Source organism: Rattus norvegicus, chromosome 2, assembly GCF_036323735.1.
Source record: "Rattus norvegicus strain BN/NHsdMcwi chromosome 2, GRCr8, whole genome shotgun sequence".
Classification (NCBI taxonomy): domain Eukaryota; kingdom Metazoa; phylum Chordata; class Mammalia; order Rodentia; family Muridae; genus Rattus; species Rattus norvegicus.
Window position 1 is genome coordinate 32,770,674 of NC_086020.1, and position 14,449 is coordinate 32,785,122.

Here is a 14,449-nt window from a genome sequence, read left to right on the forward strand (position 1 = left end):
GCCATCCTGTTATAGTCACAGGCTTCCCTCATCCAATCTCCCCGCATCTATAACCCTGGACCATCTGTTGTCCATTTGTAGAATTGAGTCATTTCAAGATCTGTTTCACAAATGCAATTGTATACCATATGACTTCTTGTGACTGTTTTTCTCACCTAACATAATGCCCTTTAGGTTCATCTAGTACCTCTCTCTCTCTCTCTCCCCTCCCTCCCCCCTTCTCTCTGTATGTGTGTGTGTTAGTTAAAGTATTACTGCTATGAACAGACACCATGACTAAGGCAACTCTTATAATTATAAGACATTTAATTGGGGCTGGCTTACAGGTTCAGAGGTTCAGTCCATTATCACCAAGGCAGAAGTATGGCTGCATCCGGGCATGGTACAGGAAGAGCTCAGAGTTCTACATCTTGTTAGAAAGGCAAACTGGAGAAGACTGTCTTCCAGGGTCTTAAAGCCAAGCCTACAGTGACACACCTATTCCAACAAGGCCAGAGCTCCTAATAGTGCCACTCCCTGGGTCAAAGGTATTCAAACCATAACTCTCTCTCTCTCTCTCTCTCTCTCTCTCTCTCTCTCTCTCTCTCTCTCTCTCTCTGTGTGTGTGTGTGTGTGTGTGTGTGTGTGTGTGTGTGTGTGTGTCTATTGGAGGTTGTCAATTCTCTTTTTAGTAACTTTTCATCATAGTTTATGAGACATGATCTTTCACTGAACTTGACGTTTACCAGTTTGAGCAGACTAGTGGCCCAGCAAACCCCAGTGATCTTCCTGTCCCCACCTCCTCACTATTTTGATTATAGGCACAGCCACCCAATCAGCTTTTCACATAAATGCTGGGAATCGGAACTCATGTTCTGTTCTCATATTTGCAAGGCAAACACTTTATCAAATGAGCCACGCCCTCCTTCCCACTGCCAACCCCCACACCTCCAGCGAAGCCTTTTCAGCTGTTGAAATTCTATTACCTATGCTTTTTTGCATCATTTGGCTTTCTGGTTATGCTTGAGGCATTTAAGAAATGTATGCTTTAGCATTATAAATGAACACTTGTTTTTCATAGAAACATGTCAGAGTGTTTGTCCCTTGGGCTTCAAATGTTCGTATCTAGGTGCTAGAAACACTGCCCCTAGAGGGGACCAGTACACTGCTCCTATCTGTCAGGCTAGGAAAAAGGAGACCAACGCTGATGTCCCCAAGTCATGATTCTGGCCTCCATTGTTGCCTGTGGTCTCCAGGGTCCCCCAAGTTCATGTTACATGTGTGGAGTGAGAATGTCCAACAGAAGTCCAACTTCATGTTTTATTGATCAAGGAGTATGAGAAAAATGAATGATTCATCTTGCTCTTAAGAATGATGAAATACCATTTCCAGAATGGGGCGTGTTAAAAAACCTCATCCATTCTCACCACTTGCAGAAGATATTAGAATATCCTCCCAGAATCCAAAATGTCAATGGTGTCCACTTTACAGAGGGCGATAACTCTCTGGTGTCCTTTTCTGCCCTTCATGCCTTTGTGGCTTTCTTTTCCAGGGTGCTGTGTCCTCACACCTTCCCTGAGGTGTCTGCTGTTAAGTGCTAAATATCGAGCTCTGGTTCTCTGGCTGCGCGTTCAGCAGCCTGTGAAACCTCTCTGCCTCTCACTTTGAAAGTAGTGCACCTGGAAGCCAGCGAGTTCTTGCGATCTCAGCACCGAGGGAGCTGGGTTATGGGGGTTAAGTTTGAGGCCAGCCTCAGCTACATACCACATAGTGAGTTCACAACTAGCCCGAGCTCAAATTTCGTCACAAAAGTTAAATCGCACATTTAGTAGTGTTTTGTTTTAACATAGTTTTATTTTGTCAATCTACTTGTTGCATTACATCATCAAAACAAAGGAATCGACTGTCTGTGGCTGCTGCTGCTACTGCTCCTCCCTGTCTTGGGAGAAGGAGGATTTCTCGGTAGACCGTGCACGTGTAGGGAGTTCAGTAGGAATGGAGAGAACACAGGCACATTGAGGTACCATGGAGAGAGTCTCCCGAGAACTTTCCTGAATAAGCAGTGCCCTGGGATGGGGTTTTAAGGATGACGGGAACCTGAATTATTTCCAATATTCCACCTCAGCTTTCTTTTCCGGCCACAGATAAAGTCACCATTACTACAACCAGTGGGCATTCCTCCGCCGAAGAAGGCTGCTGTCACTCAGTCTGCCAGCTGTTTCGGTTTGATAGCTGAGCACAGCCTTTTCCTTTAGAATTTTTGCTCACTGGCTTCTGGGATACCAACTTCATTCTGTTCCCCTCCCCTCCACCCCAGTTTCTCTTTCTCAAGTTCCTTTTTATCCCCTGCTCCAAACACTGTCAGTTTGGTCTGCAGATCCATGCCCACCTTCATCTCTGCTTCCTCCCACGTGACCTTCCTCCCACGTGACCTTCCTCCCACATGCTCTCCTGTTCTCAGTATCCTACAATAGCACTGCTGTGTAGCCAAGAGTTAAGCTTGCAGTTCACATAAATCATAAGCCCAACTGCACCTCCACCCTGCCATCTCCACTTCGAGGTCTAAGTTGCATCTCAGATGCTACACATGCACACGAGGCGGCTCATTTTCCTTGCACTTCCAATTTAAAATAATTTACTATTCCTCTTCCTGTTACTCAAGGTGAAGCCAAGGGCTCCTCTCACTCCGTGCCTTATGTCTCCCACGCAGCCTATCGGTAATCTTTTGGGTGTGTCTCTTTCTCCATGCTACGATGAAATATAGAACAAAGGCGACTTATGGAAGGAAGAGTTGCTTTTGGTTCAGTGTGAGGGATGGTGATGAAGACCAGGAGCTCGAGCAGCGGGTTTCATTGGATCTGCAGTCAGGAAACCCCACGGAGAGAGGAACACTGGGACCCATCTTACTTTCTCCTCTTTTCCTTTTTATTCGTTTTAAAAGACCGGCATCAACCCTCCTTCTTCAGTTAAATCTTTCTAAAAGTATCTTCATGGACATACCCAGAAGTGTATCTCCTGGGTGATTCCTAATCTAGGCAAGTTGGCAGTGAAGACTAACTACCGTAGCTATTACCTAACGTCACCACCAGAATCCTGTCCAAACTAAACTGCCTCTAGTACTTCATCTTTGTCAGAATCACCACCGCCGGCGCCGCCACCATCATCATGTCTTCTCAGGACTACTAAAATCTCTTTCTGTTTCCATCCTGTGCTAACCTCCTCCTCCTCCTCCTCCTCCTCCTCCTCCTCCTCCTCCTCCTCCTCCTCCTCCTCCTCTTCCTCCTCTTCCTCTTCCTCTTCCTTCTTCTTCATTCTTTTGGGAAAGTAAATATTCATTCATTCATTCTTCCCACAAATCTCCTCCTGTGGAGTCATTCTTTCTTACAATAAAACTCCAACTTCACTGTGGCCTCCTCGTCCTGCACACTGGCTTCTCCGCTCTTCCTTAGACACAGCGAGATGTTCCCACCTCAGGCCTTTACAGTTCTCATCAACAATTGTCTCCCCTTTGGAGTGCAATGGGTATAAACACATCAGAAAAAAAGGGAATGACTGCTTTGTGTGTGTGTGTGTGTGTGTGTGTGTGTGTGTGTGTGTGCCTCTAAAAACGTTGGCGTGATTCTTTTCAATATCATGTTTCTTTTGTAATGGTAAGGTACTCGTGCCTTAAGAATGAAGCTCATGAAAGGTGGTGTGCACACTTCGACACTTCTGCTTAACTGCTTTGTAAAGAGGCTGCCTTGCCTCTGGCACAGGCTTCAGGCTCCTCAGGCTCTCTACCGGGGCCATGTTGAAGGGGCCATGCCATGCTTGGGAGCTCCTCTCGGCCTCATCCTTTCTACCCTCATTGCTTCTCTGTCATTCGCCTCAGCTAATGAGTATCACACCCCAGTCGTGATAACTGATCTCTAGGTGAAGATTCTGACTTTATTAAATTAAATAGCAATAAAATGCCTTTTAATACAGAATCTTGGAAGAAGCATAAATAGTTATTTCCCCCTCGTGGGTGGCATTACCTGTCATTCTAAAAATTAATCCTGCCTAAGAGAGGCTTTAAATATGGATCAAAAGCCCCGGCATTTCAGACCAAGCAGTTAACGAGCAATTTCATCGGTGTTGAGTTACGAGTCCCAGTTTCTCTGTGCTATCTTCCTTCAGCACCGCCACATCTCCCCCATTTCCTTTCTCAGCCGCCACCATCATGTATGCTCTGACTTGGAAGAAGTCTTTCTGCACAATAGAAAAGAAATGGCTGTTGGCACACTTGAACTCTATAAACTTAACCCCAAAGTTTCCCAGTATGCCTTGGGAGTGGCAGGGTGTGTGGAGAAGACACGGAAGGAGAAATTGGAAAACTCTGAGCTGATCCCCACACTTTGAGGCAATACCCACGTTTTGAGATGACCCCCACATTTGGGGAGGAAAGACAGACTTGATGTGCCAGGCACCACAGCGTCACTAATGGTTCTGGCTCCCACTTCATCTTTAAGCTTCACGTGTCCCTTGGAAGATAATTGGGCAAAGAGTTGTGGCATGCGCTGATAGATGGAGTGGGGGAGAGCCATTTATCACCAGTTTTATTACGTGTCTCTGGCCTTTCATGTGTGTCTTTGAGGCTCTTCAGAAATATAAAATCGAAATCTGCTTTTAAATGCCAGCCGTTTTTATAGCACTCTGCAGAGAGGGATAGTTCCCGCAGAGATCTGGGGAGCAGAGCCGGCTTTTCAGCCTTTGTTTGCATGGACGCATTGTTCCAGGGCTGACCCCCCAACACTGCCCCACCCAAGTCCCAGGACCCTGTAACAGAAGGAAGGTGATGCATCGGCCGTAGTCAGTGTCACTAGCTCTGGGTTTAATGGATTGCTTCAGACTTTAGAAAAATGTTTTGGTCTGCACTGGAAAAGGGCGTTTGGACAGTTCGTCTTCTTTGCTACCTAGACTTTGACTTTTGACTACCAATTTGGGGAGCTCAAAACCTCTACTCTGTAGAAGAATGTTTCTGTCAGTCTGCTGTGCTACAGGGGGCCTAGCCGCAACCCAGGAGCCATGGCTGTCTGCTCACTGTGGTACCTGAGAGCCCAAGGCAGAGTTTGGCACACAAACCGAGTATTTTTTCAGTAAGCACATGCATGGGTTAAGAGGAACGATGTCGCACCTCCCATGGATGTCCCAACAACTGCTGTCTCCTTTCCCTCCCCTTTCCCTCCAGGGGGTCAGAACTTTTATCTGGTGCTCCTGAGAAGTAACAGGGGCTCAGGCTGCCCACACAGGCTCCCTGCCACTCTAGGCTTGTTCTCCACTTCTGCAGAAAGTACAGATTCTGTCACTTTCCCCAGGGCCTGGAACCTTGATGTTGTAATTTCTGTCAAAAATTTAATAATTAAAAATTAAAAGCAAGGGTTTTAACGACATTAACTTGCTAATGACAGCATGTACCAGGCATATTCACAGGTTACCTCATCAGCTAAACAATTCATACTTAAATAATTGGTATTAATAATTAATAGATTTTAATATTTAACACTGAGAGAACTACTTTCGCTGGTTATATATAAACATACAGCGTGCTAATAATAAAAGCCCAGCATACTATCTAGCACTCTATGTCAGGCTTGGTTTCCTTCTCAGGGAAATCGGAGGTACTAGATTTTGTTGTGATCACCGTTATTGACAAACCAGCAAACCGAGTCACAAAGCCTGCCAGACACAGGTTTAAGAGACAAGCTCAGCTTGAGTTTCAGCTGTGAGTGCTTGTCTGTTGGGATTTGAAGGAATAAGCACACACAGGGCTCCAAATTCTGAAATGTCTACCTACGTCCTGCTCCACCTCCAAAACCTTACCTTCTTCCCCTTCTCTTCCACTTCTCTTCATCCTCCTCCTCTTCTTTCTCTTCTTCTCCTCCTTCTCCTTCTTTTTCTTCATAATCTTTGTCTTTTTCGTCGTCTTTGTCTTCTTCCTCTTCCTCTTCCTCCTTCTCTTTCCTCCTCATCTTCCTCCTCCAGAGTCTCCTCAGAGTGTACAGACAGAGTACACCCACCTCGCTGACTGATGCAGTTCTTCAACCTGGGCATTTGCCACAGCCTACAAGGCTCAGGATGCACCACAGCTCTGTCCTCTGCACTAGTAGCTTTCCTCACTTGGCTCAAGGTCTGCCTTTATGATCTTCCTAGAGAAATGTCTCCTTTGCTGCTCACACAGTGGTCCCCAGTTGTGTGTCCCCCAAGAACTTTATAGGAAGTGCCCAACATTCCTCTCTTTACTCTGAAACCAAGCACACCCAAAGTTAGTTTCTCTTTCCCAAGAAGGAAACCTGCCTGGGCTCCACATGTGTAGGGCAAAATAAAGAAGGCAAGTCTCCTGTTGCACACTAATGGCAAGAGAGGAACGGATAAACCATCATCAAAACGGAAGTGTAACGTTTCTCCTTGGTGGCTGCGGGATTTCGCAATAATGTAAAACCAGCCACTTATATCACTTAATGTCACAGGTACCTCCAGCCAGACATGTGCAGGGTTTCAGATACTTCTGTGTGAATGAGGTCATAATGGTGTACTGAACATTTAGGGTATCATTTAACAAAATGGATGCACTTGTGTTGAAGCTTTTTGCCTCTGATTCTGAGATGCAGCCCTCCATCTCTCTGTAAAGTCTTTCTGTTGATGGATAGTTTAGTCTCCAATACTGCTTATTTAGGGATATGCTTTGGTTTATTAATAGAATACTCTCAGTCACCTTGGACTATTCTTACTGACAAGCTATAACACCATTTTCAAAAAATCACACCAGCGTCCTCATGCTGTCTGCCTGATAGCAATTTTGCTGCAGCAGGGTGAGCGAGGTCTTGGCTGGGATTCAGCAGGTTGTGAGTGCCATCAGGCTGAGGAGTAGGTCTGTCTAAAACACTTAAAGAAAAATCCTTCCCCTAGCACCTTCTCATCACCACTTAGAAAAATAAATATTTTCCTAGTAACATGGCAGGTTTATGAATTGTATTTCTTTCTCTCTCTCTCTCTCTCTCTCTCTCTCTCTCTCTCTCTCTCTCTCTGTGTGTGTGTGGGGGGGGGGCGTGTGTGTGTGTGTGTGTGTGTGTGTGTGTGTGTGAGAGAGAGAGAGAGAGAGAGAGAGAGAGAGAGAGAGAGAGTGTTAAGGTTGCCATGGGAGCCCTCTTTGGTTCCAAACCTTTACTTTATCGTTATGAACAATAATTATATGTAATGCTTTATGGCAGTAAAGCACCTCGTGGGCTCCTGATAATTGTAAAGTGCTTGGCAATTAACTCACACTCCCTGAGACTCAGGTTGGTCTAATTAACCCCATGAGAAGACACAGCCCCAGAGAAGGAGAGTCACATGGAGAGAGCAATTCTGCTTTGTAGTGGCACAAAGACCCTCCAATCTGGAACCTACACCAAGTCCACCATAGGCCAGCTCCTGCCCCAAGGCAGTGTGCTCAGATGATTGTGTGGGGTGACAGAGGGCTTGTCCTGTGGAGACCGAGGTAAGCTATACTAAAGCCCAGGCATCCAGCCCTTGGTGTGTTAATTTTCTGGGTGTGAACATACAGCTCCTATAAAAAAAAATCAGCCTTTTGCTCGGAAAGGAACTGAGAAAGTCACAGGGGACATGGGAAGAGGAAAACAGGCTACTTAGCTACTGTGAGCTAAACTTTCTTGAAATCAATACTTTTGTCTTCCCGACACTGTGGCAATTTGGGGTTAGTTTTGAATCTGCCAGCTTTCTAATTATTGTCCTATGACATAAGCAATGCACGTGCTGTTAGGCATCTATAGAAAGCCAGGAAGAAGGTACACAGCATTGAGGCAAACTGCTGTCACAGCTATACACCTGTATTTACAATGAAGGATAAATTTGTTATATTATGCATTTAATAACTATTCATACAACATTATACATACATATGTATACATAGATGATAGATACATAGATACATAGATAGATACATAGATAGATACATAGATAGATACATAGATATCTGTGTTGTTTCTTCAAGGGTTTCTCAGTGAAGTTCTGGCTGTCCTGGAAACTTACTCTGTAGTCCAGACTGGCCTGGAACTCACAGAGATCTGCCTGCTTCTGCCTCCCAAGTTCTGGGAGTAAAGGCATGGGCCACCACTGCCCAGCAATAGATTTTTTTTTTTAATTGCAACTCACCCTTTGAAGGTTTAAAGTCTATTGGCTTTTATGTCAAATGAAACCATAAGTCCATCTTGCTTCCTGTCCCTGCCTGATCTCCCAACTCAGCTCTGTGAGGACTTAGCAATGAATGGCAGGCAGGTTCGACCAGAGCTGGGAAGGAAATCTGTCTGTGGACCCAGGGCCCCTGAGACCACCTTCATCCATGTTTTGCAAATGGGAAGACAGCTCAAGTAAGTCCCTGCACAGCCGCAGTGTCATTAATTTCTCCCCACAGCCAGACTAGCCCTGTTATCCTAAGAGCACACAGCTGCCCAGATGCTGTGCTGGGAATGGAGGAGTGAGCACGATGAGCCTTTTACTTCAACAAGGAACTGTGTAGCATATTTTGAGAGACTGTACCAGAAAAACCAATTTGCTCAGATTAGTTCCATTCCATTGAGGAGAATGTCAGTCGCTCTGTGTACATTTGGGAAGCGGATTAGAGTCCCTTCAGGTGATTTCCCTCTATGAGCAGAAGGCGCTTTCCAAAATTTCTATCACAAACCAAATGCAAGAATGACTAGGGCTGCTTGGGTCTGGGAGATAGAGAGTCTGTGAAGCACGGAAAGATGACAGGGCCCTTCGGCGTCTGCAGTGGTCCTGAGAGGGTGGAAAGGAGCCAGGCATAGAAGTGGGGCCTGGGCTGGGGATTTAGCTCAGTGGTAGAGCGCTTGCCTAGGAAGCGCAAGGCCCTGGGTTCGGTCCCCAGCTCCGAAAAAAAGAACCAAAAAAAAAAAAAAAAAAAAAAAAAGAAATAGAAGTGGGGCCTGACCTCAAGCCACAGAGAAACTCATGGGTCTTCTGGAGAGTTTTCAGAGAGAAAGACAAGAGTAGAGGAGAATAAAAAGCATTGTGGAAAAACATCGGAGAGGGGAGCAGCTCTGAGATCAGCACTGGGAGAAGCAAGGCCCTAATAAACGTTTCTTTTCTCTCTGTCCCCGCGCAGGAGCCAGCACATGACATCTTTCATAAAGATCAGCACACATTGTCACACAGCCATTCTGTAAGCAAAGATGATCCGCCCATGACTTCTACACAATAACTAAGCCCTTATGGATTGAGTTTTCTTTTAAAGGGATATGAGGAGATGCTAAACCTTTCCAGGGAGGGGGTGGGGGATGTGTGAGCAGAAACTAGCCACAGCACCCACGTTTGCTCTCTTGAGTTGAATCAGAGGGGATTCTTGGGATGCTTGGCGTGATAAGAAAAAGAAGATGGATGTCTGGATTGCTAGGCTGGCATCCGTCTCCAGTTCCCTCATTTTGACCTGTTCTCTTTTGTTCCCTCCATGCTAACCCAAAGGAAACCAGTGTAGGTGGTCACTGTAGGAGGCCAGGAAAGGGAGGGAGCAGCCTACCCACTTGTGAGCCCAAGCTGCCACAGGTGGGAACATGTGGGTCTCACCCGGCTGGTGCTTGTCAGCATGCTCTCCTGTGCTTTGGAGAGGGCCTAGAAGGCCTGTCCTTCCCAGTGCTGCAGGCTCATGAGGACTGGGTTCACTGGGAGCCATCAGGAGAGCAGATGGCCCCTCCTTCATATTCCTCACACAAAATTTCGAGACCTATCTTGCATGTTTACCCATGGCGCTGATCAAAGGAGTATTTTTTTCTGGCGGGGGAGGGGGATATGAAGAAAGAAAAGCCAAGTGTTCAGGCATGCATGCAGTTTTCCTAATTAACACAGCAGGGTCCCTGTTCGAGAGAATATCAGAATTTGGGGGAGCAGCTGTTCTCCCAGCAGCAATGGCTTCTCAGGGAAGCCACAGGCTGAGGTGCTCAGATCCTGGGGAAGCAGAGGCTCCTGACTACTTCAGTGAGGGGCAAGCGGAGACCAGAAACAAAAGTCATCATTTCTATAGCGAGACAAATAGGCGGGTAGACTCCCAGGACCTGGAATCCATACAGTCAAGCATCATATAGCAGCTATAGAAATGGGGTTCACTGTGTGTGTGTTTGTAGGGGGCAGCTGTGCTATAGTCATCCCTGGCATTTTCTCATTTCGTGCTCCAAACTATTTTGGTCAGTAAGAGCCCTGTCTCACCAGTGAGGACATGTTGCTGTCCACCTCAGTAGACCAGAGTCCAGTCTTGAAAGTCCATGCTCACATTCTATGCCAGCTTCAGCCCACCTTCTCCCTCATCTCACCCACTCTTGTCTTGTGGCTGGGCTGTTACCAGCGTCTGACGTAGCTGGGATTAATTAAAGCTTGGTAATTAGGAAAACGAATTGCTTACTATTGGCTGTCCATCACGAAGTTCTGCCTTGTCGTACGCCCTTCTCTGTTCGCTGCACACACAGCCTGACCCCAAGCACAGTTTACACTGCATGGCTTGTCATAACTGACTCAACGGTCACTGTCCGTGCAATATGGGGAACTTCCAGGGTAGAGACTTCCATTCCCAGCAGCCAACATCATGTACTCAATGTTTATTGCATGGCTGACTGGAAAAAAAAAACTTTCTAGTAAAATGCAGCAAAGGGACAAACCTAGGTTTAGTGGCACGTGCCTGCAATCTCTCCACATGGAAGGCGGAGGCAGAAAGATCAGCCGTACAAGGTTATCCTCAGCTACACAGTGAGTTCACAGCCAGCCTGGGCTACATGAGTCTCTGTCAAAAGATACAGTATCAAGAGTGGGGAGGGAAGAGGGAAGAAGTGGGAGAAGTGTGGTAGGCAGGAAGTCTAAGGGAGCAGACACAGCTATAAATACTTGCCCTTGCCTCTCGGTCTGACTTTCTCTGACTTTCTCACTGTGTACTTTGGAACTGAGCACTTGGCCTATCTGAGCTTCCATTACTTTGTCTAAAAATCAAAACAGTTGGACTTAAACTCTTCAAGATAATTTTCATGGCTGGCATTGGCTGAGGTGGGGTCTAAGTAACTCCTCCTGAAGTGATCGACCGAGGTTCACACTCTGCTCAGGAGGAATGCCCTTCCAGGGGAGTTCCTAGGCTACCCCAGTGCTCTACCCGTCCTCCCTTGACCTCTCTAATACTTCTCTGCCCAGCTCCAGCTGCTTAGCTCAGCCCGAGTTCCACCAAGCAGAGGCCACCAGGAGGCTCTCTCAGACTCCATCTTCAAATGATTCCCTAGACTTACGGTGTATCAGGAGGCAGTGTATGACAATGCCATTGTGAGGGTTTGTCAATGTATTTAAACACATTGGAGGATGTCCTACAACAAGACTATCTCTCACCAGCATCACTCCAGAGTGTAGTGCCGTCGACTGGGTGCTGCCAAGCCTTCTTGAATCATCTATTCCCTCTTTCAGCCTTGACAAGAGAGTGAAAGAGTGTTACTGCAAACAGACTGCAGAGCCCACTACCCCAGCCTAGGCTCTGGGTAGGTGTCTGGGGGGGGTAAGATGGGGATACATATGCCCTTGCTATTTTGATGTATGGGGGAAGCTTTAAAGGCCTGGGTGTACAGTAAGATCGGAGATGTCGCAGCTGGGTCTGCAATAATTGTAGAATTATAGTTTTGAAGGCTGACATATTTACAAGGGTTTGGCTTGAGAGACAGGGTCTTGTTGCGTAGCCACAGGCTGGCCTTAAACTCTTGGTGATCCCCCTAAGTCTGCCAAGTGCTGATATCAGCAAGTACCATCCCACCGGCGAAACTTGTCTTTGAAACGGAAAAATGTCAGCCACTTGTGGATTCTTTGTAAAGAGAATCTATACCATAGGAATCAGAAAGTTATGGGAGCAGAGGGCTCCCAGTAGAAAAAGGGAGGCCTGGATGAGAGTCTCAGGCATCCATTTGAGGAGGAATGGGAGGAGAAAGTCCTTCTGGGTGCCTCAGAAGGCACTGTGGCATGTGAAGTCGAATCCTGGACCTTTCCGGAAGAAGCCTTTGTGAAGGAGTTAGCTTCCAGCTTCTGTGAGTGCCTGGCTCTGGATGGCCCCAGCATCATCCCATAAGATGCTGTGGTATATGGCAGGGAAGAGAGAGGAAAAGATTAAAACAGAGACTGAAGGAACACCCATTCAGAGCCTGCCCCACATGTGGCCCATACATATACAGCCACCCAATTAGACAAGATGGATGAAGCAAAGAAGTGCAGACTGACAGGAGCCGGATGTAGATCGCTCCTGAGAGACACAGCCAGAATACAGCAAATACAGAGGCGAATACCAGCAGCATACCACTGAACTGAGATTAGAACCCCCGTTGAAGGAATCAGAGAAAGAACTGGAAGAGCTTGAAGGGGCTCGAGACCCCAAAAGTACAACAATGTCAAGCAACCAGAGCTTCCAGGGACTAAGCCACTACCTAAAGCCTATACATGGACTGACCCTGGACTCTGACCCCATAGGTAGCAATGAATATCCTAGTAAGAGCACCAGTGGAAGGGGAAGCCCTGGGTCCTGCTAAGACTGAACCCCCAGTGAACTAGACTATGGGGGGAGGGCGGCAATGGGGGGAGGGTTGGGAGGGGAACACCCATAAGGAAGGGGAGGGCGGAGGGGGATGTTTGCCCGGAAACCGGGAAAGGGAATTACACTCGAAATGTATATAAGAAATACTCAAGTTAATAAAAAAAAAATTCCTACCAAAAAAAAAAAAAAAAAAAGATGCTGTGGTATAGACATCTTGGACCAGTTAATGGTCAAGCTTTCCTCTGGATGGATGTCTGACCAGAGAACTTACCCTCCTGTTGTGAGAGATCCGGGCTGAGCCCAACAGGCTGGCCTTAGGCCTGGAAATCTGTTTCAGTTTTTCAGTTTGGTGTGGGTAGCGAATACCATGGCTGGCTAATTCAACAAGGATTCTCAGCTGCTTCTTTCTCCCTGGCTGTCCTTACACCGGTGACCCTCCTACCTTTCCAGCATTGGCAGACAGAAGGGACTGTATGATCAGATGAGAACCTACGGAAAGTCTGGAGGAGGAGGAGGAAGCTTGGAAAGCCCAGCACCAATAGAGAAACAGAGACATTCAGGTATAGGCAGGCTCCATGAATGTCGGCCATGTTTATAGCAGCTCCTATTCCTAGCATAGAGGCCTCACGACAAGAAGTGTCACCAGGAGAGTTGTATGGGAATGGATGCTTGTGCCAGTGTCACAGCCGTCAGCTTCAGGCTACCTCAGGGAGCAGAGACAAAGGAGTGGATGTTTGCCCTCCATTCTTCTTCCTCCCTGTCTTCTGCGGAGGCTCTTCAAGGACCCTTTTTCTGGAGCAAAGCTCTGTCTATGTCAGTCTCCTGAGTGAAGACTGGGATAGAGGAGAGAATACCCATAAGAATAAAAGCTGCTGGGCAAAGGGCCCAGCTCGTCCTCAGACAGAATGTCAGAAGGTGCAGGAGCCATCTTGCAAGTATGAAGTACCTCTTCTGAAGATACCAAAAAGTCACCCGGGACTCTGACCTTAAAAAAAAAGCTAGGCAGGCTTGCTGCTGTAGCTCTAAGGTGCTCATGCTATCAGTTACCTGCCCCGAGATGGTTGTGTGTACCGTAAACTCTCAAAGTTCGACTCCATAGGCAGGCAGGGTGCATCCAACCCAGGCAAGCAGATAACAGGAAAACCACAGCAACCCTGGTCCATACGTTTTCCCAACTCCTCACTTTTTCCTCACTGCAACCTAGCAAAAGTAATGCCAGCTCCTATTACAGAAACAAATTCTACAAGGGGGGTTTCGTTATCCTTCTCTAGCTATAAAAGGGGAAAATGAGTCATTGAGACATTAAGTAACTTGGCCAAAGCCAGGAGCATGGCGGATCACAATGTGGACCTACACATACTAGCTAGTGACAGTTATCTGACCATTCCACCACACCGGGGGACACGTGGTGCTTAATAACCTACCCTTGTTTCCACAAAACCACCACCACTACTGGCTGCCACCATTACTGTTTCCGTCGGGAGTATCGGCGTTGCCCATGAACTTTCTATTGGGAGCAACACGTGGGTCTGAAGCTTTTCTAGTTGGAAAGGGAACATCTCAGAGAGCTTGCACAGGAGTGAAAATGAAGGTTAAACTCTTGGATGCAGATCCAGGAGGTGGGCAGAGCATTTTCCACTGAGGAGAAAACACTTCCGCCGGATCTGTCCACGTGTCTATCGGTTCAAAAAGCTTTGGCTAACAATCCTTTTGCTTAGAAGTCATAGTGGGGCTTGGCCTGAGGGTGTTAATTGGTAAAATGTTTGTCTAACATGCACAGAGTCCCAGGCTAAATCCAAAGCACCCATTAAAACTAAGCGTGGTGGTGAAGGCCTACAATTCTAGCTCTCTGGTAAGTAGAGGCAGGAGGTCAGTCCTCGGCTACACAGTGGGGCC

At 47.0% G+C, this 14,449-nt stretch overlaps 2 long non-coding RNA genes across 2 annotated transcripts in view; both read right to left on the reverse strand.

Moving 5' to 3' along the window:
* Positions 1-3,322: 3,322 nt before the first annotated feature.
* Positions 3,323-14,449, reverse strand: part of LOC120100684 (uncharacterized) — a 29,262-nt gene continuing 18,135 nt past the window's right edge. Inside the window, exons 4-5 of the long non-coding RNA XR_005500542.2 lie at positions 5,821-6,241; positions 3,323-4,209 (exon numbers count right to left, since the gene is read on the reverse strand). This is a non-coding gene — a long non-coding RNA (uncharacterized LOC120100684). The remainder of the gene's footprint in view (positions 4,210-5,820; positions 6,242-14,449) is intronic.
* Positions 7,811-12,555, reverse strand: LOC134485828 (uncharacterized). Its single transcript, XR_010064053.1, has 2 exons — positions 8,948-12,555; positions 7,811-8,818 (listed from the first exon to the last, which is right to left on the reverse strand). It is a non-coding gene; the product is annotated as an uncharacterized LOC134485828 (long non-coding RNA).